Source organism: Convolutriloba macropyga, chromosome 9 (genome assembly GCF_964194025.1).
Source record: "Convolutriloba macropyga chromosome 9, txConMacr16.3, whole genome shotgun sequence".
NCBI lineage: Eukaryota > Metazoa > Xenacoelomorpha > Acoela > Convolutidae > Convolutriloba > Convolutriloba macropyga.
The window spans coordinates 51368046-51393532 of NC_134476.1; the positions used below are offsets into that span (position 1 = coordinate 51368046).

General features: G+C 34.6%; 2 protein-coding genes across 6 annotated transcripts in view; one reads left to right on the forward strand and one right to left on the reverse strand.

The window, feature by feature from the left end:
* The window catches only part of LOC142345833 (serpin B6-like), a 330456-nt gene that overhangs the window by 261785 nt on the left and 43184 nt on the right, over positions 1-25487 (reverse strand). The window lies entirely within an intron of this gene.
* LOC142345834 (uncharacterized) overlaps positions 20435-25487 on the forward strand; it is a 183821-nt gene continuing 178768 nt past the window's right edge. Inside the window, exon 1 of the mRNA XM_075398241.1 lies at positions 20435-20449. The gene's annotated coding sequence lies outside the window, so the exon portion shown is untranslated. The remainder of the gene's footprint in view (positions 20450-25487) is intronic.

Genomic DNA, 25487 nt, shown 5'->3' on the forward strand with positions numbered 1-25487 from the left:
AAGCAAGACAGACTATAATAAAAAATACCTGATAAAGTTTTGTTAAACTTCTCCTATTTTGAATCATGATAACCATTGCTAGTGTTTATGTGGTCGAAAAATGCAATAAGTAAAGTTTTTTTAAAAAAAAATACTTGAAAGTTCAAAAAATCGCATTTAAATAAATTGTTTTTCAGAGGTAATGGTGTTTCAATGCATTTTTTTTGGTTTTCCAAGTTCAAATCAGTCTTTTTTTTTTTGAAAAAAAACAGCTGTTCTGAGGATATCGGGTCTTAATGATGAAATTGATGGGTTCTTGTACGCGTTAGAAACTGTCTACAATTCCTAGCCCGTTAGAGGGACCTTTTTTTGTTGCAAATGTTTGAAAGGGTCCCTTTTTGAAAAATACAAAGACTGAACTTATCAATGTTACGTTAAACCTTTACAAAAAGGTTCAAAAATGAACACAAATAGTACTTCTTTTCAGCTTCAAGGTTTTGACAATTTTGCAAGGAAAATGTGCTTCTTCATTATTTTGGAGGTTGTGAATATTCCTCCAAAAATGGGTTAAGACACACAGTTTTCGACTCGGTTTAGATCAGAGAACAGTCAGAAGATAATTTTTAAACTGTGACAAAAGTTGTTGAAAACCAGATAATTAAATGAGTAAATGGTCAACAACCAACTCAACAGTACAATTAGAATAGCTCGACAAGAAAAAAGAAGCTTTTCACTTCCTTCCATTAAAGCCCTGCGGCACTTCTTTTAAAGCCCAATGATTGGAACTGATTTGAGAGTGAAAAATAACCAAATAATAAATGGTGCCAGATAACGCATCTCATAGTGATCTACTCGTCACGAGAATTAAGAACTTCCTTGCCATCCGTAAATTCTAATTTGTACCAGCATCTTATTACCAAATTTGGTATGATGTTTTAGTGATTTGTTTTTTAAATCAATATGCCCAATCAGAGAGACAGAGAGAGTGGAGCACTATAAGAAGAAGCCGCATGTACAGTTAGGCTAACACTAAGGATATCGGGAACATAGTTCTCTGATACCAAACAAGGATTGAATTTTGACATGGAAAAATCACGTGGATAATGATTTTTCTCTTACTGGCTTCAACGAAATGTACTCTATTTCGAAATGTATATTAAATCTATATTGATGTATATTAAATCTATACAGACTTGCTAAAAACTGAAGATTGAAAAAATTATAGAACAATTGACAAAGTAAAAAATGTAGAAAAAATCACTTTGTCAAATTAAAAATAGTTCTGATATTTAAAACAAACCTTTTTGAAGCTTACGTTTTGCGTCAGGTTAACAATGTTTCATAAATTGCTAAAGGGTAAAATGATTGTGTTTTTATTTTGCCTGAGACAACATTTTAAAAAAGTAAGAGCTATCATAAAAAAGTAAATTGAAAATTTTTCATTTTTCATTGACACAATATTTAGGCTATTTACAACTCATAATAACAGATGTTATCAATTCTTTTAAAAACTTTCCCATTCCGGATTTTTAGATTACGATCATGCTTCTGGGTAATTCCATAATTTCCCTCACCCTAAGTGTCCCTTTTGTGTATGTGTTGCAAGTTTAATTTTGTCAAGCTCAAAATCATTTTTGTCCTCTTTTTCTTTCCCCAGTCAAAATTATGATTCGAACCAATAATTTAGCGTGAAATGGGGCATCACTGCCAAAAACCAGATCTCAGTAAAAATGTCTCTAAATCTGATCAAAACGGGAATTAGAAAGACTGCAATCAGAGAGTCTGCCTGCTTGCCATTCTTGAAGTCTAATTTTGAACAGCATCTAGAATTGTACGTGATGTTTAGAAGAACGAGTAGTGGTTGCATATCCTCTTATATTTGGCAAAAGTGCAGACAAACAAGCACGCCCATGGCAGATTAAAAAAATCTTGCCGGTAGATCAGCGTTAAAACGAAAGTAGTGGCACATTACGCAAGTTTTATTGGCGTATAATAGATAAGTGCAATATGCGACAAAGATTTATAATTTTTGGAGGACTACATATTGCACAAATAAAGCCAACGCTAAACAAGTGAGACGAGTACCGACGCCAGGAGTTGACACTGGGATACTAGATAATAGTTATAGTTGCTCAGTTTGAAAACTAAATTCTAAGTAATCAAAACATTGAAATGTTTCAAATTTTACCAAATGGTAGAAAAACCCTTAGAAATCCAAAAGTCTAATTTTTCAGATTTTGAATAAAAATTTAAAAGTCAATTAGATTTTAAAATTTCATAACATATTGTTTTAGCGATAATCAAAGCTCCAAGAACCTCGTATTTTAGGTTTTGCTTCATTATTTGGATTGCAAGCATCTTAATTATAAAGGGAATAAGTTTAATTTGCAATTTACCTGATGAAGCTAAATATAGCGAAAACGTTTTCTAGATTAATTTTTGTTATTGAAATACTTTGTCAACAACCCTATCGATTTGTTCAAGCCCGTCAGCGTTTTGTGTAACCGTACCTTCTACTTGACAACAACACATTAAATGAAACTGAAATTTAAACGCTAACTAATATGACCATATGTGCAAAAGATATGACACGCAATAATCATAGCTCTAGTTAGTGTGTGAAGGAATACAGCCAATTTTTCCATGATGATGTTCACCTTAAGTTTTTTTGTACTTGTTAAGGGTTAAAAACCTAATGTTTTTTTAATAAAAGTCATGCCTAGTCCTTTTCAAGCAACACAGATTATTACAAAAAACACCTGATAAAGTTTTGTTAAACCTCTTTTTTTTGAATCATGATAATCATCATTGCTAGTGTTTATTTGGTCAAAAAGTGCAATAAATTAGTACATTTTTTTTAAAAAAATGTTTGAAAGTTCGAAAAATAGCATTTGAACAAATTGTTTTCCAGAGGTAATGGTGTTTCAATGCTCTTTTTTTTGGTTTTTCAAGTTCAAATTAGTCTTTTTTTCTTAAAAAACAGCTGTTCTGATGATATCGGGTCTTAATGATGAAATTGATGTGTTCTTTTACGTTTTAGAAACTATCTCCAATTCCTAGCCCGTTAGATGGACCTTTTTGCGTTGCGAATGTTTGAAAGGGTCTCTTTTTGAAAAATACAAAGACTGTACTTATCATTGTTACGTTAAACCTTTTCAATTAGATTTAAAAATGAACACAAATATTACTTTTTTTCAGCTTCAAGGTTTTGACAATTTTGCAAGGAAAATGTGCTTCTTCATTATATTGGAGGTTGTTAATAATCCTCTAAAAATGGGTTAAGACACTCAGTTTTTCGACTCGGTTTAGATCAGAGAACAGTCAGAAGATACTTTTAAAACTGTGACCAAAAATGTTGGAAACCAGATAATTAAATGAGTAAATGGTCAACAACCATTTTAACAGTACAATTAGAATAGCTCGACAAGAAAAAAGAAGCTTTTCACTTCCTTCTATTAAAACCCTGCGGCACTTCTTTTAAAGCCCTATGATTGGAACTGATTTGAGAGTGGAAAATCACCAAATAATAAATGGTGCGAGATAACGCATCTTATAGTGATCTACTCGTCACGAGAACTAAGAACTTGCTTACCATCCGTAAATTCTAATTTGTACCAGCATCTTACTTTGTACGTGGTATACGAAAACAACTCCAATGGATGCAATTCAATGTATGTTTGGCAAAGGTGCAGACATACAACCACGCCAATGGCAGAACAAAAAGGAACCAGCAAAAGTTCATCATTAAGCGAATGTAGTCGCAAATCACGCGCGCTTGATTGGCGTATAATTGATCGGTGCAATGTGCCATGACAACCAATGAATCTCCCAGCAGTACCTATAGCACATAAAAAGCCAAAGCTGAACACGCCCGATGAGTAGGGAAGACAAGAGTTGACATTGAGATACTAAGTAACAAAATTTGTTGCTCAATTCGAAAACTACAAATTACTGAATCAAAATACTGAACTATTTCAAATGCTACCGAAACTGTTGAAAGTGACTGAGAACTTCCAAAAACTTATTTTACAGGTCTTGAAATAAATTAGGAATCAAATTGTAAACTTCAGAACTTTTGTTTTAACGATATTTTTGTTTTAACAATATTCTAATAGCCTCTTGATTTACTTTTTTCTAGAATAATTGAAATAAAATCATTTTAATTGAAAAAAAAACATTAAGTCGCATTTTACCCGAGGAAACTAGATATAACCAACACGTTTGTATTTTTAATTTTTTTTATCTACGTAACTTTTTAATATCATTATCAATTTGTTCATGCCCGTTACCTTTTTTAGTAACCAAAATTTCTCTTTGACTACCGCATTTGAAGTGAAAATGAAATTTGATTTCGAGATAATGAGACAACATGAGCACAAGATATGAAATTCATTATCAATTCAACGAATTGTGCTTAAATGGAGTTTAAGTTACCAAATTTGATATGATGTTTTAGTGATATGTTTTTTAAATCAAAATGCCCAATCAGAGAGAGAGAGAGAGAGAGAGAGAGAGAGAGAGAGTGGAGCACCATAAAAAGAAGCCGCAAGTACAGTTAGGCTAACACCGAGGATATCGGGAACATAGTTCTCTGATACCAATTAAGGATTGAATTTTGACAATTGAAAAATCACGTGGATAGTGATTTTTCTCTTACTGGCTTCAACGAAATGTACTTAATTTCGAAATTGATGTATATTAAATCTATAGAGACTTGCTGAAAACTGAAGATTGAAAAAAATTATAGAACAATTGACAACGTAAAAAATGTAGAAAAAATCATTTTGTCAAATTAAAAATAGTTCTGATATTTAAAACAAACCTTTTTGAAGCTTACGTTCATCGTCAGGTTAACAATGTTTCATAAATTGCTAAAGGGTAAAATGATTGTGTTTTTATTTTGCCTGAGACAACATTTAAGAAAATTTTAGGAGCTATCATGAAAAAGTAAATTGAAAATTTTTCATTTTTCATTGACACAATATTTAGGCTATTTACAACTCATAATAACAGATGTTATCAATTCTTTTAAAAACTTTCCCATTCCGGATTTTTAGATTACGGCCATGCTTCTAGGGTAATTCCGAATTTTCCCTCACCCTAAGTGTCCCTCTTGTGGATGTGTTGCAAGTTTCATTTTGCCAAGCACAAAATCATTTTTGCCCTGTTATTCTTTCCCCAGTCAAAATTATGATTCGAACTAAAAATTTAGCGTGAAATGAGGCATCACTGCTTAAACTAGAGCTCAGTAAAAATGTCTCTAAATCTGATCAAAAGGGGAATTAGAAAGACTGCAATCAGAGAGTCTACCTGCTTGTCATTCTTGAAGTCTAATTTTGACAGCATCTAAAATTGTACGTGATGTATAGAAGAACGAGTAGTGGTTGCATAACCTCTTATATTTGGCAAAATTGCAGACAAACAAGCACGCCCATGGCAGATTAAAAAGATCTTGCCGGTAGATCAGCGTTAAAACGAAAGTAGTGGCACATCACGCAAGTTTTATTGGCGTATATTAGATAAGTGCAATATGCCACAAAGATTTATAATTTTTGGAGGACTACATATTGCACAAATAAAGCCAACGCTAAACAAGTGAGACGAGTACCGACGCCAGGAGTTGACACTGGGATACTAGATAATAATAAAAAAATAAAAAGTACTAAATACTAAATAAAAAATTACTAAATAAAAAATACTAAGTACTAAAAGTACTAAATAAAATAAAAAAAACAAAAAAAATAATAGCTCTAGTTGGTGTGTGAAGGAATACAACCAGTTTTTCCATGATGATGTTCACTTTGAGGTTTTTTGTACTTGTTAACGGTTAAAAATGTTTTTTTTTTAATAAAAGTCGTTCATAGTCCTTTTCAAGCAACACAGCCTATTACAAAAAAACACCTGATAAAGTTTTTTTAAACCTCTCCTATTTTGAATCATGATAATCATTGCTAGTGTTTATTTGGTCGAAAACTGCATTTAATTAGTACTTTTTTAAAATTGATATTTGAAAGGTCGCAAAACTGCATTTGAACAAATTGTTTTTCAGAGGTAAAGGTGTGTCAATGATTTTTTTTTCAAGTTCAATTTAGTCTTTTTCTCTTAAAAAACAGCCGTTCTGAAGATATTGGGTCTTAGTGTTGAAATTGATAAATTCTTTTACGTGTTATAAACTGATTTCACTTCTAAGCCCGTCAGAGAGATCTTCTTTCGTTGCGAATGTTCGAAGCAGTAGGACATAACCCTTAAGCGTATTTTTTTAAAAATTTCTTCGTGGACATAATTTTCTCATTGGATACAGGGCGCTTACGCCTTTGACTTAAAGAATAGCTATAAATGATAACGCTTCTCATAGTAATCTACTCGACACGAAACTGAAGACGCTTTCGTACTATCTGCAAAATCTAATTTGTACAAGCACTTACTTCGTACGTGGTATACGAAATCAGCTCTAATGGATGCAATTCATTGTAAGTTTGGCAGAACTAACAGGACTCATCGATAGGTCAGCATTGAATCGAATGTAGTGGCACATCACAAGCGTTTGATTGGATTGGCATATAACTAATCAGTGCAATGTGCCATAAAAACCTATGAGTCTCGAAGCAATACATGTAGCATAAAAAAGCCGATGCTGAATAAGCGCGATGGGTACCGAAGCCAGTAGTTGACATTGAGATACTCAATAACAGTTGTTGTGGCTCAATTCGACGGATTCATTTTTTGTGAAACAAATCACTGAAAAATTTCAAATGTTACCGAAATGGTAGAAAGTCACAAACCACTACCAAAATTTTATTTTAGAGGTCTTGAAAAAAAATTAAAACAATTGGTAATCGAAATTTCACGAACAACGAAATTTAACAAAAAACAAAATTTCAAGAGCTTCTTATTTTATTATTTTTTATATTAGTTCAAATGAAATAAGTTTAATTGTAAAAAGTTTTTTTTAAAATTGCAACTTTCTTGATGAAACTAGATATAGCGAAAGCGTTTGTGTATTGAATTTTATTATCGACGTAGCTTTTTAACAATATTTTCGATTTGTTCATTGCTATCAGCTTTTTTAGTAACCATAATATCTATTTGACTAACCCACTTCAAGTGAAACTGAAGCATAAGTTCAAGATAATAAATTCAACTGTGCACAAGATATGAAAATCATAATCAATTCTAACGAATAGTGCTCAAATAAAATTTGAGATACCAAATGTGGTATCAGATTTTAGTGATATGTTTTTCAAAATCTTTAGCATCATAAGAGGAGGCCGCAAATGCTCTTCATTTAAAACAGAAGATATGGTGAACATAGTTCTATGACACCAATCATAGGTTGAATTTTGGTATCAAAATTGTGTATAGTTGTAGAAAAGAAACTTAAAAATTAACCAAAATCAGATGAATGTTAGTTTTTGTCTCAAGAAGTTGACATAGAGTGTGTGTTACAGCGCAGCTTTTGAACTTACTGGCTTCAGCGAAGTGTACTCTTTTTTGAAATCGATGTTTATCAAATCTATAGAGACTTGCTAAAAACTGAATAATGAAAAATGTTATAGAACAATTGACAAAGTAAATAATGTAGAAGAAATCAATTTGTCAAGTTAAAAGTAAATCTGATATTTGAAACAATTGTTATTGATGTTTATGTTCACCTTCAGGTTAGAACTGTTTCAAAAATTAATAAAAGATAAAATGAAAATGTATTTATTTTGTATGAGACAATATTTGAAACAATTCTAGGCGCTATCTTAAAAAAGAAAATCAAAATTTTTTTACACAACATTTAGGCTATTTACAACTCATATTTAACGATGAATTCACATTCCTATTCCAGACTTCTCAATTTTGGCCATGTTTTTAGATTTTTAGGGTAAGTCCAAAATTACCCTCACACTAAGTATCCCTCTCGTTGAGGTGTTGCAAGTTTCGTTTTGTCATGCACTGTTTTTATTTCCCAAGTCATAAATATGATTTGAGCTAATAATTTAGATTGATACGATGCTTCATGCATCAATGCAAAAACCAGAGCTTTTTGAAATTATCTTTAAATCTGATCAACACAAGAATTGCAAAGAGCCTGACTTTTCGAGAAAAATCAGTAAAAAGTGAGTCATGCAAGACCTGTTTTCAAGCAAATTGCCAAATTATAACAAATGAGGAATACGCCAACATGCGAGATGTTTTTTGAACTTATACGTATTGCAGCAATCAAACAGGGACGGTTTTTGGGGATCAAAAGGTTCAAAAGGCATGCGGATGACATCATCTGCACAGTTCGTGGTGACCCGGAAGAGTTCTTATAATTTGCAAATTTATGCCACAAATATATGCAATTTACAATAGAAAAAGTGAACCTGCAAAGGGGATCTTTTTTGGTATCAAAATAAATGTGACAGCGAAGCTTATATCACCTGCCATGGGTACAAAAGTCAATTGACACAGAAAAAATACTGAATGTTTGCAGCTGTTCACCGCTTTTGATTTATTGTGATTCAAGGGAGGTTCACTGGTTCTTTAATGCAACATTTAATTGGTTGGCCTTCGATCAGGAGCTTGAAACGAATGCTAAAAATCAGTATCCAGATGAATGGTCTCCAAAAATAGTGAACGAGACTTAAGAGAAGATAATGATTGGTAAGAAAGATCAATTGAGATTAACACCAAAACAGCATCAAAAAAGCAAGACTGCATCTCATGATAATCCACCAATTTTTCTACAATACAAGGGCAAACTTAATCAAAATTTTACAAGCCAATTTAAAAAACTGTGGGACTTGCAATTGGTGTTCTTAACGCAAAACTTAAGATCATGCATCCCTACCCTAAAAACATCTTTCGATAGAGACCTGAAATCCCACGTCGTATATGAGATAAAAGGTATTGAAGGCGGATTCTTCTACTTTGGGCAGACAGTCCGTATGTTAACACTAGGATATCAGAGCATCTGAATTAAAATTTGCAGGAGAATCAACATTTGTTTTGGTCAAAATAGCCCAAGTATGACATTGAATGAAAGCTTCTGGATGCCTGCCGCACAGTAAAGAAACTCTTGGCCATCGAAACTATGTACATCAGTAAGTCGAAGCCAGGACTAAGCACACGCCAGAAAAAAAAGGGCAGGACTCACGCTAAAATTTTAGTAAAAATCATAATTTTGACTTGGGAAAAAATGGCAAGAGATTTTTGCGCATGACAAAACCAAATTTTCAAATCTTCTTCAAAAAAAATTTTTGGGTTAGGGCAAGTTCGGAATTACCCTAGAAACACAAAAATATGACCAACATCAAGAAATCCGGAAGAAAAAAACTTTAAAGAAATTGATAACTGCTGTAAATATGAGTGGTAACTAGACTAATTATTGTAGAAGGGAAAAAATTAGATCTAATTTTTTAGGAGAGTTCCTAAAATTGTTTAAATTGGTGTCTCAGACAAATGTAAATACCTATTCATTTTATCTTATAACAATTTGTTATTTAATAAAATTTGTAAAAATTACAGACACCTTTCGAATATTTGGCAATTAAAAAAAGCAACAGAAGCAGCTTGTAATCAAGACGAAACCTGATTTTAATAAAGAAACAACATAAGAAGCGCCATAAATTAGGGTGGGAATCATCACGGGTTTTGACCAGGATGAGATACGTCAAAGACTGTTGGTTCTTGACGGAATTTTTGTAGACCTGTTATCTGCTAGTTTAACTAACAAGGACCCATGCGGGTGAGTATAAGCATAAAAATTCCCAAATCGATTTGAGAAAATGGTAAACAACAAGATAATTTAACCGTTGATTTGACCACAATCAACGACCATAATTTAAACCTCAACTCATAGATTCAGCTGCTTTTCTCTTAAGCATTAAAACTCGTTTATATTCAATTTTGTAACAATTCTTCTTACAAATTTATTCTTGAAAATTTGAATTAACTCGGTAACGCTCGCTGAAAATTTCCTGTTGGCAAATCAAATAAAAGTTTTGACTTTGAACATTTTCCTCTGCTTATACCCAAGAAGTAAGTGCCCGTGGTAACCCCCAACCTGAGATCGTACTTCATGGGAACAGATGCGTTGAATTAATAGATTGTGAAGGTTATATAACGCTTCTGAGCTTCACCTCATACAATAAACGGGAAAAAGGGAGGTATGCAAACATAAACAAAACAAGTGTTAACAGTCAAAAACTCAGTTGTGAAAAATATTGGAAAATTTACGTTGATAGTACAGTAACAGCCAAGACTACCGGCCGTAGGAGATGGATTTGTGATAACGGTAGATGAAGGTAAAGAATGTTCGCTAGAAAATGAGTTCCTGAAATCCAAAAAAATCATAGAACTAAAAACCAGAAAACTAGTCATTTAATTAACAGAAAAAGGTTTTGAAGGAAAATAATTCAAGTAAAAGTTTATTAAAATGGCAACGGGTGCAATTTCAAGAACGCTATTACCGGAAGCCTTCACCAGTTCAAACGACTTGGAGAGCTAAGTGAAGCACTTACACAAGTAGAAAAAAACAGAAGGAGATCAATCTCGCCAAGTTGATGAACGGCAACATTACTTTGCATTTAGGCTATAAAAATCTACCATAGATTTCTATCCACTTTACCGCAAGAGAAAACTATGACAAGTGCGTTAAAACTTTTCGAGAAAACTATAGCAAATCTGGTTTATTTTCCGGTGCAACTAGCTTCCAGCGTACAGTAGCCAGTCAAAAAACAGACAAATTTTTGAAGATTTAAAACAATTGGCTTTGAAGGCTTATCCAATGGAGTCGCAAGATATCAGAGGTCATCTGGTTTTGAGAGGATTTCTAGAAGGAATTAACCATTGTCAGGTGAGGTTAGATCTCAGTAAGCAAACCGGCGACAAGGACGTGAGTGATATTCCAAACAGTTTTGGTGAAAGCTTTTAATCTGAAAGGTGTTAGCAGAATAGAAGAGGAAGAGCAAACGCCGAAAGTTGCAAATATTAGACGGGAGAAAACAAAAGATTTAGTAGGGCGGTCACCAAGCTGGTGAGACAGTTATCAGTAGTTGACATATAGCAAAAAACGTCAGAATCAATGGAGAGAACGAAATAGTTCTTTCTGACGGCGGGTTGACCACAGACATTATAGAAGACAACAACAAGATATCAGCTTCAGCGATAGGTGTAGTTTTTCAACGACGGGATCTAGCCACAGAGGCAGATCCTTCGGAAGACATGAATTGTATAGAGAAACGATTAGCCGGATTTTAAGTGCAGAGCCTTTGGACAAAAAGAACGTAATCAAGGAATTGTCGAAATTGTTCCCTATGTTGAATGTCGCGCATGAAACCAAATTCCTCTCTTCAAAAAACCAGTAGGAATTATAATTTCATTACAGTTTGCTCGGCAAATACGGTTAAATATATAAACAAAGAAATCGTACATCAAGGGAACAGATGCGTTGGAATAATAGACAGTGGAAGTAGTATATCGCCTCAGAGCTTGTCCTCTTACGATAAACGTCAAAAATGGAATTGTGCAAACATAAAAAAACAATTGTTAACAGCCAAAAAATTCAGTTGTGAAGAAATTGGAAAACTTACGTTGTGAGTACAGTTACAGCCAAGACTACCGGACGCATGACATGGATTTGTGATAACGGCAGACGATGGTATAGAATGTTTGCTAGAAAGTGACTTCCCGAAAACCAAAATGTACGGATAGAACGTACACAAAGAAAAATAACACAGCAGTCAATTTGAAAATTTATTACCATTTACTACAGAGAAAACGCGAGGTGTTCAGTTTTTTAGACCTTTAGAACATCTTTAAATAGTTTCAAAAATTGGTAAAAATAAACCAAATAAATTAACCGTTGATATGACTACAACATAAGACCACAAATAAAAATTCAAATAGTAAATTCAGCTGCCTTGCTCTTAATCAAAAACATTCCTTCATTTTCAAATTTGTAACAATTCTTCTTATAAATTTTTTACTTAAAACTTATATTCAACTCCTTAATTTTCGTTGATTTTCTCTGGTTTTCAATTTAAATAAAGGCTTTGACTTTGAACGTTTTTTTCAGCTGACACCCGAGAAGTTGAAAAAAATGTTCAAATTGGAGTCCAGTGGAAACTAAATTGAAATTTTTAACAACATAGGTGGAACAGTCATCAATAAATAGAATGTATCTTAAAATTTTAAATTCTTTGAAAATAAAAAAACTTAATCTTTTAATTTTTAAAAGAGTAAATTAAATCAAACATCAAAAAGTTTTTGAAAAATAAAGGAGGAGAAAAGAATTTCGTGACGGTCAATTCTCTAAGTATCTTGAAGACACTAGTCTTTTAAACAACAAAAAAGTCTTTGAAAGATCAGAATACAAGTAAAGGAATATTGAAATGGCAAGGGGCGCGATTTCAACAACGCTGTTGAGGGAAGCCTTCACCAGTTCAAACAACTTGGAGAGGTAAGTGGCGCACTTACAAAAGTGGAAAAAACAAAAAGAGATCCATCCCCCAAAAATAGAGCGGCCACATTATTTTGCACTTAGGCTTTAAAAATCTTCCATAGGTTTCTATCCCACTTTACCGAAGCTACAAGGGAAAACTATGATGAGTGCGTTGAAACTTTTTGAGAAAACTATAGCAAATCTGGTCGTTTTTCGGCGAAACTAGCTCCCAACGTACAGCAGCCAGGCAAAAGACGGACAGATTTTTTGGAGATTTAAAACAATTGGCTTTGAAAGCTTATCCAATGGGGTCGCAAGATATCAGAGATCATCTGGCTTTGAGAGGCTTTCTAGAAGGAATTAACCATAGTCCGGTGAGTTTAGATCTCAGGAAGCAAACAGGCAACAAGAAGTGAGTGAGATCCCAAATAGTTCTTGAGCGGGCTTTGCATCTGAAAGCAGTTAACAGAATAGAAGAGGAGGACCAAAAACCAAAAAATGCAAAAATTAGACTGGATTAAGCAAAAGATTTAGCAAAGGCAGTCACCAAGCTGGTGATTTAATTATGAGTAGTTGACAGATAGCGAAAAATGTCGGAATCAATGGAGAGAACGAAGTAGTTCTTTGTGACGGCGGGTTGACCACAGACGTGATAGAGGACAACAACAAGATCTCGGGCTCTGCGATAGACGTCGTTTTCCAACACCGGGATCTAGCCACAGAGGCAGATCTTTCGGAAGACATGAAGCGTCTAGAGAAACGACAGGCAGGGTTTCAAATGCAGAGCCTGCGGACAGGAATGACATATATCAAAGAATTGTCGAAATTGTTCCCTATGTGGAAGGTCCACACATGAAACGAAACTGACCTTTTCAATAAAAACCAGTGAGAACGATAATTTCATTAGAATTTGCTCGGCAAATACAGTTTATTGTATAAACGCAGAAATCGTAATTCATGGAAACAGATGCGTTGGATTAATTGACAGCGGAAGTAGTATATCACTTCTGAGCTTGTCCTCACACGATAAACTGGAAAACGGGATTTGTACAAACATACACAAAAAAATTGTTAACAGCCAAAAACTCAGTTGTGAAGAAAATTGGAAGACTTACGTTGTTAGTACAGTTACAGCCAAGACTACCGGACGCAGGAGATGGATTTGTGATAACGGCAGACGATTGTATGGAATGTTTGCTAGAAATTGACTTCCTGAAACTTAAAAAGTACTTATAGAGCGTACACAAAGAAAACAAATATAGCAATCATTTTAAAATTCTAATACTGTTTACTACAGAGAAAACGCAAGGTGTTCAAGTTTTTTACCTTAATTTAATTTTAAACATGGTAAAATTAAACCAAGATAATTTAACCATTGATATGACTTAAACCTAGGCCATAATTGAAAACTCAAATCATAAGTTCAGCTGCCTTTCTCTCAGGCAAAAACATTTCTTCAGAATCATTTTTGTAACAATTTTTCATATGAAAAAATTCTTTGCAACTTAATTCAACTCACTAACATTTGCTGAATTTTTCTGGTTTGCAATTCAGTTAAAGGCTTTGACTTCGAAACTTTTCCTCAACTGACACCCGAGAAATTGAAAATATGTTCAAATTGGAGTCTAGTTTAAAACAATAAAAACAAAAAACTTTTTAACTCCGAAACTTAGTAATTCGGAATTGATCGAGGGGACGAAGCATTTCTTGATCCCCACATGAAAATGAAACTGCCCTTTTAAAAAAAACCACTGAGAAATCTAATTTCATTAGAGTTTGCTCGGCAAAAACAGTTAAATGTATAAATGGAGAAATAGTATTTCGTGGGAACAGATACGTTGCTTTAACAGAAAGTGGAAGTAGTACATTGCTTTTGAACTTGTCCTCAAACGAAAAACGGGGAAAACGGGAATTGTGCAAACATGTACAAAACAAGTGTTAACAGCCAAAAACTCAGTTGTGAAAAAAATTTGAAAACTAACGTTGTTGGTACAGTTACAGCCAAAGTTACCGGAAGCAGAACACAGATTTGTGATAACGGCAGACAGAGGTATAGAATGAAAACCAAAAAATACGTATTAATGGTACATGAATTGAAATTATATAGCAGCTAATTTAATATTTCAATGCCGTTTACCACATAGAAAACGCTAGGTTTTCACGTTTCTGCAGTTGCTAAAAAAAGTCTATAAGCAGGGTAAAAAAAAAGTCTGCTGAGAATAAGATTAGCTGATGAAATCTGAGAAGGAATTCTTGAAGGGGAAACATTAGTGGAAGCAATTGAAGATCTTGAATTGAAGACTGGCTTGCTTCTAGCCGTAATTAGTCTTAAATCTAATGGACGTACCAGTGACCGTGTATAAGAGCACAAAAGTGGGAAACTATCTCAAAAAAAAAACAAATCTATTTGAGATTGGAAATCTCTCAAATCAAATAAACCCAACAAATCGAGAAAATCAGTTGGCTGCCACCAAAAAAATGACAATATTGACTTTCTAGACAATTTTTTTTCCAATATTGATTTGACATTGGGATTTTTCTAAATGACGCTCGATGAAGAGTAGCAGAACGTGAGAACGTCACATCTTTTGTAACTCCAATGGGACTCTATAATTGAAAGAGACTGACCATGGGTTTGGCATCAGTGCCAGTAGTTTTTCAAAAATTTATGGAGCTGGCCATGGCGGGACTCTCTTATGATGTGGCTCTAGTTTACACCGACGACATAAATATCTTCAGTAGATCCTTAGAGGAGGACCTCAACTGTCTAGATCTTGTTCTTGGCAAATAACAAACCCTGGTTTAAAGATCAAAATCTCAAAATGTATGTTATTTCAAGCAAAAAACATTTGCTGGCACATTGTATCAAATTAAGGCGTAGGAGTGGATCTGGAGAACGTAGCTGCAGTCAGTAAAATTAAAAACACACGAACAACAAATCGAATTGAGAGCTGTATATAGGACTATTTGATTTTTACAGAACACTCACACAAGATTTTGGAAAAATAGCACAGCCTCTTTGTTAGCTATTAAACTGAAAATAAACTTTTTCTTGGAGCATAGACTGTGAATCAGCAGTTGAACAGCTAAAACAAGCATCACAAAAAAGACCAATTTTTGGTTTTCCGAAGGAAACTGACCCCTGTACATTAACCATCGACGCCTCTTTATTTAGCATTGGCGCAATTATTTCCCGAAGACATCAATGGGGTGAATGAGTTATCGCCTACGCAAGCAAAAAATATCTCGTTCATTGGACTGAATGAACCTGTGGAACAACTACTTGAACATCAGAAAAATGCAGTCAAAAATAGTATACTGAGAAACTGGGCTGAGAGAGTGAAGCGCCCTCAAAGGAAAAGCATGGCAGGGCATTGTTGAAACTTGGGACTGATTTCAGAAATTTACGAATTGAAAAAAATTTAACTAAGAGAAGCAAACGTATTTCCGAAGTTAACAACTTCCTGCACAAAAACTTACAAAACTAGTTGTTCAAAGATCTTTTTAATTAAAAATCTGCCTTCCTTCAAGAACACTGAGGTTATATTGGTATCGCTATGACATTTGATGGAGTTCGGGCATAATTCTACTGGCCCGGGATTAGAAAAGATGTTTACGAGTGGGTAAGTTGTTGCGAAGTATGCTGTCAAAAGAAGTTGCCAAACCAGAAACACATAACAACCAAGTTAATTGGAAACAAACACATTCTGTTAATATGAGATCAGTTTACAAAATGATTTGAAGAATTTCCCATGAGCTACCAGGAAGCTTCAACGGTAGATAAAGTTTTCGTAATCGTATGTGTCTCATCATTCGTTTGTCCGAAAAATCTCCATAATGACGAGGGCAGTAATTTTATGTCGAATCTTTTCAAGAACGTCATCAAGAACGCTAATCATTCTGAAAAAAATGCAATGATATAGTGTACTAATCACACATGGAGCGAAAACCCTCCGCTAATAATGATGACGTACAGATCACCAATTCACTGTGTGACCAAGTGTAATCCTTTTTACCTCCTTTTGGGACGATCCTGCGCTCTGCCAATTGATTGCATGTATCAAACAATTCAAATCAAATTCTGACCATACTTGAGTGATTATGTTGTTTGCCTGAAAAACGAACTGTAAAAGGGCTTTTTTTGCCATGTCTGAATGGACCAGATGCGAAACGTCACGTATCAAAGAGGAGCAGGTAAACCAATGAGGACTCATCTACTATGATTATAGCATGAGTAATTTAAAATACTGCATGTAGAGAGCCCCATATACGGTTAATGCGCTGGAAAAAACTGATTGGTATGACAATATGACACGAAAAAGCAATTAACTTCAATGTTTCACTCTTTATTTGTATCAATCTGCCAAAAACTATGGCAGGGACATAAAGTGTTGTTACCGGGACTCAGCAATTTCTTTTAAATCACTGCTCCTAAAGAAATATCTAATCTTATGGTTGATAGCAGAAGCGACTCAGAGATTGTTCAGAAAGTATCAAAAATACTCAGCAAGATTGGAGATGAGATAGGAGTGAACTGTATCTACCCAATGAACTGGATCAATCTAAAAGGTGAACAAAAAATGTAACATCATGATAAATGCTGAAATCCTTATAGGAACGTTGTTCATTGAAACTAGGAAATTAACTCAAGGAAATTGACTACATTTTAATGACCCTTTGAAACATGAACAATTTTTGTTAAATCAAGGAGATATATTTGATTTGGATTCAGTACAATATATATAACCAAGATACAAAACTGAATATGTCTACGACAATTACGTGTTTGAACTCCACAACAACAAAGATAGTCGATGCTGGAAACATAGGTATTTGACCATCAAGATATGTGGAAACCAAATTTTTTAGATCAGATAAAAATCAAGTGAAAACAGGTAGACTTTTCCAACATTTTTGAACAAATCATAGAAACTTAAATTGCACAAATGAGGCTGTGAGGATAAGAAAATTTATTTTTCAACAGCAAATGTATTTAAGACAAATCTCAGTTACCCAAAGCTAGATCAACTCTTTTTGTGGGATTTTTGGGATTTTCGAGGTATGTTCGAAAATTTGAAACCAAAAGAGCTATTAAATTGTCACGTAGAAAAATTGTAGAGAGCTATAATTAAAAAATCATCGATCAACAGAAATTCACACCAATTTTTTTAGACTGACAAAACGCCCTAGAATTGCTCATAAAAAGAGCGTTAGGCGCACTTTTTGTCCATAAGTGCGCTAAAGTTGTTGGTCGTGTAATAGAAAATTTGTTTGTACGCGGAAGTACCAATTAGGGCGCCTTCTGACATCACTTCACAAGGGATAAGACACAGGGACCCTAATTTCAATGTGTTCAATAAAAATTTTGCAGCCATCTGCAACCACTTAGACCCGAGCGCTCTTGAGTTTCAGAATTACAATTGGCCGATGTCTAGTACTGTTATCAATAAGCCCACGACTAGTACTGTTATTGATAGGTCCAATCAGATGTCCAATAACGAGGTTAGCCTCAATTGATCAAGTACTGCACCAATAGAAGGATTTTCAATGATGTTGACCATGAACTTAGCAAGACAGCCCAAAGTTTAAGGCATTCTAGAAAAACAATAACGGGAAGAGAGGTTTTCCTGGGAAACGGCGAATTATTTGAACATGAGACCTGAGACTATTTTAACATGGACTTGACATACGGGCAAAAATGGCACGAACTCTTCATTTTTTTGTTACTTTGGTAGTCAAGTGAAACAAATCTGGCATGCGAACAGGGAGGTGCATGCTACGCAGTGTCACCAATCCTGTACTTGCACTGCAACCAACCCTTTAATCCAATTGGGGATTTATGGTTTTTTAATCATCTCAAACAAAGTTCTTGGGAACAAAAATTAACAAGAAGAAGAAACACAATTGAGCTGTGGGACGGTGCACAAACATTGTAGATGTAAAAGCGAAAAAGGCTGACTTCGTTCACAAATTTTCCAAAAGTGAGATCGATACACTCGATTAATTGTATTTTGCAATACATACAACGGGCAGAAACAAAAGTTGGAGACTACTGCTGCAACTTACCGGAACTGTATGAAGTTGATTTAATAGTCAGTCATCAGGTTTATCCAATTGCCGAAGTGAAGTTCAATAAAAGACATGAGGTACCATTGATGCAGCTTCAGCCCTCCAATATCGTGGACAGTGCGATAGATCATCACATCAGTGTGATGAATCAGCAGCATGGGAAAAATGAAGAGCAGCGGAGAAAGATAAACATCAGCGAAATGCTGGGAACGGCTGGGGCTCGACTCTAAAAAGGTGCTTCGGCAGTTAAGAAAACAAGCTTAAGAAGATTACACGAGCAGTTTCCAGAGACAAAAAGTTTACTAGTAAACAATGGGAATCAGTGGGAGTAAAACAGGAGGCAGGGTGAGTTCTTGTACAGGGAATTGGAAGAAACTAAAAACAAAGCAGAAAGAAAAACAAGGGAATGTATTGCTATGGTAGATGAACGAGAGTGTTTAACTTGGTTGCTAGAGAATGCTGAGGAAGATGCCAGAACGATTATAAGCAGGGTGCAAACGAAACAGGCGTCAAAAGGTCATCTAGAAAAGACTGCAAGCAAAAAATGCACAAAGCTCTTTCAATCGTTCTCCGAGTTTATATGAGTTTCTGTTCCTGCCTCAGTGGGCAACAACAATCACAATCCGAAAACACTTCAAAACTTTGCTGGCAAAGAACATTATGGAGGGCAAAAAAGACCAGAACATTTGTGATAGCTATGGAATGGAAAAAGCAGAAGACTATTTCACTTCAAAGTTTGGCCTATAAAAAAGCTTCTGATTGAGTAAAATCTTTAATTATCTAAGACAAAAGAAGAGTAGTAACCCCTAAGATCAGATTGTAAGAAAACCGCATGACTGTAAAGTTACAATATACAGACACAATTCGAAAAATGCAAAATAATTTTAGCAACAAAAACAAATTGTGAACTGGATTTTAACAAAAAAAAGGAAAAACGTCATTAATTATGATAGGAATCATCACAGATTTTGACCTTGACGGGATACGTCAAATACTGTTCGTTTTTGACGGGATTCGTCATGCAAGAATGCGCCAGTGAAAATGCTGAAATACCAAAGCTTAGAAAATATACTACTGGCCAATCGAGATTGAAAAAATAGGAATATTGTTTTGTGATTAGCTGCTTGCTCAACTAATTTTCCATATTAGAAAAAAGGATACGCATGTTAATGTAAAATTGATCCGAAATCGCGAAGACTCGATACAGAATAATTATAATTTTTTGGAAACTGGTCTCAAGTTCGGTTGTGATTGATCCAAATTAAGACCCTCGGGTAACTGAAGCCTGAGCAGATGCAGTAAAAACTAAAATCTAGCATTAGGCTATGTCCAGTTTAGGCTAATTAAACGCATAAAGGTACCGTGTTTCAAATTTTTTGACCACTCAATTTCGTTGAAATCTCTATATTTCGTTACGTATATTTGTTAAGACGTGACCAAGCAGGCAAAACTGTTATCCGTTAGTTAAATTAACAGGGACCCATGTGGGTAAAAAAAGCCATAAAAAAGACCAAAGCCGATTAGAGAAAGTGGTAGAAAATAAACAAATATTTAACCATTGATTTGACCACAACCAAAGATCATAAAAAAAACCTCAACTCATAAATTCAGCTGCCTCTCTCTTTAGCATTAAAACTCCTGAATATCCATTTTATAAGAAGTCTTACAAACTTATTCTTTAAAACTTAGTTTAACTCTGTAACAATCGCTGAATATTTCCCGTTAGCAATACATATAAACTTTGAACAATTTCTACTTTGAACAACTTTGAACAATATTGACTTTGAACCATTTCTTCTGCTTACACCCGAGACGTAAGTGCCCGTGATAATTACAACCTGAGGTTTAGAAACCCCCAACAAAAACCGTATCAGCATAAAGTGCCCGGTTATTATAATCTGATGATGAACGTATAAATCGCAAACGTTTGTTTTGAATATACGGATAAACAAATGTTTGTTTGTTTATACAGATAAACTTATTAAATAGTGCCTGCTTGACAAACCCTGTGTGGATGAACCTCTGAAGTTAGAAGGGTTTTAGATACAGGTGTTTTTGTATAAAATGAGATATCACTAAACGAAAACATCAGATAGTGTTACAATATTGACCATGGGTTCCTTGCGTCAGGATTCATGGTCCTGAAACACTGAAAATTTAAAACGATCTATCCTTCTATCACAACAATCTCTTATCTAAGTTAGCTAAAAAAGCAAAATCATGAGTGGCAATCAAAAACTAACTAACAAACGCTGTAAAACTTGCTCAACAAATATTGAAGCAAAATTGGCCATTTTCCATTGCGTAGCATGAGGTGAATGCATGCACCTTACAAAAAAGTGTACTGGCATGTCCCAAGACGCTATTATTGGCATCAGAAGTATTAAGCAAAATGTTCTCTTAATATGTCAAAAGTGCCTATAGCAAAAAAGAAGGACAAGATACTTGATGTAATTGTTAGCTCGAGGTCTGAAGAGACCATCAGAGAGCTAAAACAGGAAGTTGTAGAAATAAGAGGGGAAGCAAAATTAATTGGGAACCAACTTAAAGAGAATAAAAGTGCTTTTGAAATTAAAAGTGTACAACCCCCGCCAGCTGAACCAAAACTTGTAGATGCTCCTTAAACACAAAGAAAAATTCTGAAAAAGGAATACTATGACGGTATTCGATTCAGAGGCATCCTTGACCTAGTCTCCACTAATAGTAGAGACAGATATAAACACAATTTAAAAGTGGTGAAAGCTATCGCAAAATATATCAGAATCACAGGCAATGTCACAGCTTTAAAATGGTTAGGCAAAAATCAGGACGGAAAAAGTCGAACCTTAGTCGCTAAAAAAGACAGTGACTATGCAAAAAGGCTTATTCCACTCTCGCTTGCAAAATTGAAAGATTATGGAAAGCCGGTTTTTATAAGTAAAAAACTCAACCCAAGCGAACAAGCAATTGAAAATGAGATTCTCCAAACAAGGAGAAAAAAGAGAATTTCTCAAAACAGGAGCAAATCCTAAAAAATCCTAAAGAATTCGAAATCTCCTGCTCCAGATATGAAACAACAGAAAATATCCAAATAAATGGAAATGTCACAAATTCAAACGAATGACAATTAAACTCAGAATTGAAGATCTTAAACTACATTGTACGAAGCCTAATTGATCTAAAACGGCAAAGTAAGTTTGCAAACTGTGTGTCAATTGAAACCTATCTTAACATCATTTGCTTAACAGAAACTTGGCTCACTAGTAATGTCACGGACGACGCTCTTTTTCCTGAAGACTATACGATTCATAGGAGAGACAGAAAAAGCAAACCGCACAAAACTAAACACGTTGGAGTCCTCATTGCCGTACGTAACATACCTCATGACAGTGTTACTTCGAATTCTGAGAAAGAATACGTTGTTATCAATGTTAAACCAAAAAAATGTCTCAATGCTGATTTGTTGCTTATACAACCCTTTAAAAAACAGGCCATACAGATGGTCGTCAGAATCATTGATCTCTTTAACAAAAGAATTGAATAAACATGCTAAAAAGGAAAACTGCGACTCCATAATTATCACAGGGTCATAAATTTTGACAACACAATCTGGGAAACTCTAATTTCCAACGATGAGTATGAGGACACAGTACTCGAGATCCTGGGTAAACATCATTTCAAGGAAATCTGGAGCCAAAAATTAAAAAATCAACTAGATATTTTCCTCATTAATCCCAGCAACGTAATTAACCCTTCAGAAGTAAATGAATTTAATAGATCATTCAGTTCAGATCATGAAACAGGTAAACTAATTCAAAAACGAACTCATGAAAACTTTTTTAGAAGCTTGTAGCAACGAATAGTGAAAACATGCAATACGAAATAAAACAAATAGAAGAATGGCGTTTAAAAAAATGACATTAAATGAAAATAAGCGTTATATCTTGCCAATCAAAAGTCAAGACCAACCCAAGTTAAGTTTAGACAACAAAACTTTACTCTACCAGAGCGAGCATTAGGATCTAGGCATTACAATGGCGCCAAAGCTGAACTGGAAACCTAATATCGAAAAAAGGTGCTCAAAGGCACTGAAAGCGTTCTACTGCTTAAAAAGAAACACTTCAACGTCCACGAAACTAAGCGCAAAACTCAATGCGTACGCAAGATTTGTCGTACCAATTGTTACCTATGCAACTCAAGCCTGGTTTGCTAACAAAACGGAGATGCAGAGAAGTAATTGTCAATTAAACCTTAAATTTATTGACTAAAACTAACGTTTTCACACATTGCGTGCATCGTCAAGTTTAAAAAATTAAATGAAATCTTTTAAAAAAGATATAAACTTGTCTTTGACTATAAATCTAAGAATTGAGTTCAAATAACATCGAATTTTTGAAATTAGTTATAGTTAAAATCACATTTACATTTTATATACACATAATACCCTAAAATCAATTCGTTTTTTCCCCGGTTTTTATGAAAATCCCGGGTATAATGCTTTCTATTCCTGAAAGAGGATTTTTATTTTCAATTTCATTTTTTTTTATTTTTTAATTTTTGGGGTTGACAAAATTTCGAAATAATATGTGCCAGAATAATTTATGAAATTCAAAAGTCAAATTTTTGTATTTGAACTAGTATTTCAATGTCAATTCCCGCCCCCGATACTCATCGCGCGTATTTAATTGCGGTTTCAGCTTTTTGATGTAGATCGCTTCTATCGTCAATAGTTTTCAACCCCGCAACATGCATCCAGAATCTCCCATTTTACGTTATGCGTTGTACCACAACATTCAGCAAGGTGCTGTCCAACAGGGGAATCCCTCTTTTGATGCTCTAGTGGTAACATGTTGGCTGGTTTGGCCAATATATATGGAACTGCATCCATTACATATAACTTTATATACAACATGGGATTTCAGATTCTTATCAGAAGGTGATTTCAGGGTGGGCAAGCAAGTTCTTTGTTTTCTTGTTGTGAAAATGATTTGAATATCAAACAATTTCTTCAGTCTACTTCCAAAATTTTGCGTGATATTTCCTCTGTATTGAACAAAAAACCTAAGTTTAGGCTCCCTATTGTTAAGACTTTTAACTTTTTTAAGATGTTGTTCATTTTGGGGTGGTTTTGCTGTGGCCTTTTCCTTTGTGACTAATTTATCCAACGTCTCATTAACAATACTGGAGGACCACTCCGTAGGGTATTGATTTTTAGTCCAGATCACTTGATTTTTCTTAAGAGCTACCTCAAAGGATTGCCAGTCAAGGGTCGCATTAAAAATCCTATGCACATTCCCTTGAATCAGATTTCTTTCATAACGGAAATTTAGGATTATGCCGGTATCAGCTGATTTTTGATACCAATGACACCTGATTTTTCTATCTGCGTTCAGGTTTATGTTGAGATCTAGGATTGCCAGGTGTCCACTTCCGTTTGTTGTCTCATGAGTGAATTGTAAGCTCTTGTGAAGAGAACTTGCATACTCAAGGTACTCTAGAGGATTCCCCTTTACCGTGCACACTATGTCATCCATATACCTCTTGAATAATTTCATTTCCAGTGTGTCCTCTTTTCTACCTTTTTCTGTACAATAGGAACAGATCCAAACAATTTCTTGCATGGTCTGATATTCTGTGTCAGTGATAACTTAGCATTTTGCGTGAAACCAGTTTTTGCATGATTCGCACTCGACTTTTTTCCCTCGGAAAGTAACGCGTTGGTTACAGTCAATGCATATCACCTTTGTGTCAGGAGTTTTGATCTCCCTTCCCTTTTTTGGTTTCTGCAAAGATTTTTCAAAGGAGTTCATCCACAAATTTGCCAAAATTACCGCCAGCGAAGCACCCATTGCTAAACCGTCCGATTGAGTTTACCACATTTTATTACACTTTAAGTGAACATTACTTACGGCTAGTCTCAAAAGGCTCTTCATAGCTGACCTCGGAATCTCAGGTACCTCGTCACTGCATTATTTGCAACTGGTAACTTCCCGAAAAAGGGAGACGAAACGGATACGTAAGAGATTGAGCGCGTTCAAAAGAAAGCCAGCAGTTGGAGCCTAAACAACTGGGAACTGAATTACAAGAAGAGGCTTGGAAAGCTCAATTTACATCGTGTCTCCTTATAGTTAGAATTACACGATCTAGTTCTCTGAATTGTTTTTCTCTCAGAAAATCATAATATCAATATTCCGATCACTAGAAACCAAATCTGATGATCAACCAAATACCAGACAATTTGAGCTAATAAACATCAATCAAACAAGAACGAAAAAAGCAGATGAAACTTTCTGGAGGGGTTCTTGTCAACTTTTGAATATTATCTGTAAAATCATAAATTTAGCTATTGAAAGCTTAAGCAAAAAACGATTAACCGATTTATACTGGAATTATTTCTCTAGACATTATTCTGAAGCCAATTCTTGTACGTGGACCTTTTTGTGCAACTGCAATACAGTACAGAAGGTCAAATTAGCCAACCAATAAAGGGATGTCAGCCCTAGTGCCACGACACAAGCCTAAACTACTACTACGACTACATATCAGAATTAATTTTGATAAATTGGTTTTTCTGAAAATTGTTGATTTTGACAGGAAAAAGACAAAAATACGTAGACGGCATTATCTATATACGAACGGCTGTCAGTTTGCGCTCATGTGAAGCTTAAACCTATGCCTGTGGTGATTTGAATTCCTGAAACTGGTTTTTCAATAAGTTGCGAGACCATTTTATCAATAAGTTGCAAGATAACTCATGCTAGGCCATTCTAGCAGTGACATTTTAATTCGTTTTAAATCTGTGATCACACCGAATAAAATTTTATAATCTATAGGTTTATAAGTATACCTATATTTTATTATTCTCCATTTTTTCTCGGAGAACTTATGTCTAATATGGAAACTCTGCACAACCAGAAAAGATCCCTCTTTTTTCGTGTTGGAGTGGTACACGGCCCTCGGAATTTTAAGAGACTAACTATCTGTTGGTTCTTTTGATACCAATGACATCGCTCCAGTGGCATTTGCGACTGCTAGTTTTATAGAC